Genomic DNA, 2,325 nt, shown 5'->3' on the forward strand with positions numbered 1-2,325 from the left:
AGAAAGATGTTTACCTGTGTTTTATTGACTATGCAAAGGCATTCAACTGTGTGGATCATAACAAATTATGGATAACATTGCAAAGAATGGGAATTCCAAAACACTTAATAGTGCTCATATGGAATCTGTACATAGATCAAGAAGCAGTCACTGGAACAGAACAAAGGGATGCTGTGTGGTTTAAATCAGGAAAGATGTAGTTCAGGATTGTATCTTTTCACCATACTTATTCAAAGTCTATGCTGAGCAAATAATCCAAGAAGCTGGACTATATGAAGGGGAATGCAGCACCAGGATTGGAGATGACTTATTAACAACATGTGACATGCAGATGACACAATCTTACTTGCTGAAACTGAAGAGGGCCTGAAGCACTTACTTATGAATGTCAAAGACCACAGCCTTCAGTATGGACTACACCTCAACATAAACAACCAAACAAACGAACAAACCTGTTGCTGTGGAGTTGACTCCAACTCATAGCGACCCTATAGGACAGAGTAGAACTGCCGCATAGGGTTTCCAAGGAGTGGCTGGTGGATTCGAACTGCTGATCTTTTGGTTAGCAGTCGAGTTCTCAATCACTCCACCACCAGAATCCTCACAACTGTACCAATAAGCAACATCATGATAAATGGAGAAAAGACTGACATTGTCAAGGATTTTCATTTTACTTGGTTCCACAATCAGCACCCATGGATGCAACAGTCAAGAAATCAAACAACATATTGCATTGGATAAATCTACTCCAAAACACCTCTTTAAAGTGTTAAAAAGCAACAAGGCCTAAGGTGTATCTGACCCAAGTCATAGTATTTTCAATTGTCTTATATGCATGTGAAAGCCAGACAATGAATAAGGAAGACCAAAGAAGAACTGATGCCTTTGAATTATTTTGTTGGCAAAGAATATTGAACATACCATGGACTGCCAGAGAAGTGGAGAAATCTGTCTTGGAAGAAGTACAGCTAGAATGTTTCTTAGAAGCCAGGATGATGAGACTTTGTCTTAAGTACTTTGGACATGTTATCAGGAAGCGACCAGTCCCTGGAGAAGGACATCATGCTTGGTAAAGCAGAGGGTCAACCAAAAAAAGGAAGACCCTCAAGGAGATGGATTGCCACAGTGGCTGCAATGATGCGCTCAAGCACAGTAATAATTGTGAGGATGCTGCAGGACAGGGCAATGTTTCATTCTGTTATATGTAGGGTCACTGAGCTGGAATTGGCTCGATGACACGTAACAACAACTACAGATGCCCAGTGTCCCTGTGAACTAAGAACATTTAATCTTAGTGTCCTGCAAACTCAACATGTTCACAACCATCCTGCTGATTTGTTTCAGCATTTGCTCAGGCAATTGCCATGAGGGTTTTCCCTCTTTTATTTTTTGCTTTTGTCAATGCTGCAGGTCATGGGTATCAGCTCATGCCTGCCACCATAAACCACACACGCCTGAGGAAAAATGATACGATGTGCTTTCTTAAAAATGATGGTGTGTGCTGCAGAGTACAGGGCTGGTGTGACAGAGACACAGAGCACAGGTTCGATGTGTCAGGAGGAGGAACCAGGCTGGAGTGGAGACCATGACCCTGAGGAAGCTCAAGAACAGGGTTCCTCCAGATTTGGTCAGTGTTAATCTCACCTGGGAAACTTGTAAAAATATAGAAGCCAGGCCCTGCTCTCTTCTGAGGCGCCCAGGCCTCTCCAGGTAAAATGACGCACCCCAAAATCTGAAAACTACCTCTATGGAGTAGAAGACAGTGGCCGATCACTTGACTGGGTTGGGGGAAGGTCAGTGATAGACAGCAAAGGGGCAGGAGCTGTTTTTCAGGAGGAAGGAAAATGCTCATTGGAATAGTTTCTCTTTTCCCATTTTCCCTAAAGGTACTGCAGGGTTTCACATGAAAATGGAAAACCAACTTGTTATGTTTAGAGGGATCTAAAAACACAAAAAAAGAACACCTTAAGCCTTAAACTCAAAGGCATGATGTGATATACATAAGAGACAAGAAGGACAAAGGTAATTCCTCTGAGAAACAGCATGGCCACAGGAGTCTGTGCAGTTCACGTTTGTTCTTCCACCTCCACTTCTCTTGGCTGCAAACAGAGAGAAGGCTCTCTTCCCCCTGCTGGGGCTTTTCCTTAGGCTAGTCCCCTGCCCCCACAGAGCAACCGGGGAGTCTGTCCAAGCTGCTTGAGGTGGAAGCTGGCAGAGATGTGCCACTGTCAGCTGCCCCATGCAGAGAAGCCACAGCAAGTTCTCAAACTAATTTGTTTTTTTGACACGTGGCATTCTTTGCTTTACCTTGTTCCCACCATCCTT

The 2,325-nt window shown here is 43.7% G+C and overlaps 1 protein-coding gene across 1 annotated transcript in view; it reads right to left on the reverse strand.

Annotated features, from left to right (window-relative positions):
• Window positions 1-2,325, reverse strand: part of ADAMTS12 (ADAM metallopeptidase with thrombospondin type 1 motif 12) — a 392,100-nt gene that overhangs the window by 136,397 nt on the left and 253,378 nt on the right. The window lies entirely within an intron of this gene.

This window comes from Trichechus manatus, unplaced genomic scaffold (genome assembly GCF_000243295.1).
Source record: "Trichechus manatus latirostris isolate Lorelei unplaced genomic scaffold, TriManLat1.0 scaffold00135, whole genome shotgun sequence".
NCBI lineage: Eukaryota > Metazoa > Chordata > Mammalia > Sirenia > Trichechidae > Trichechus > Trichechus manatus.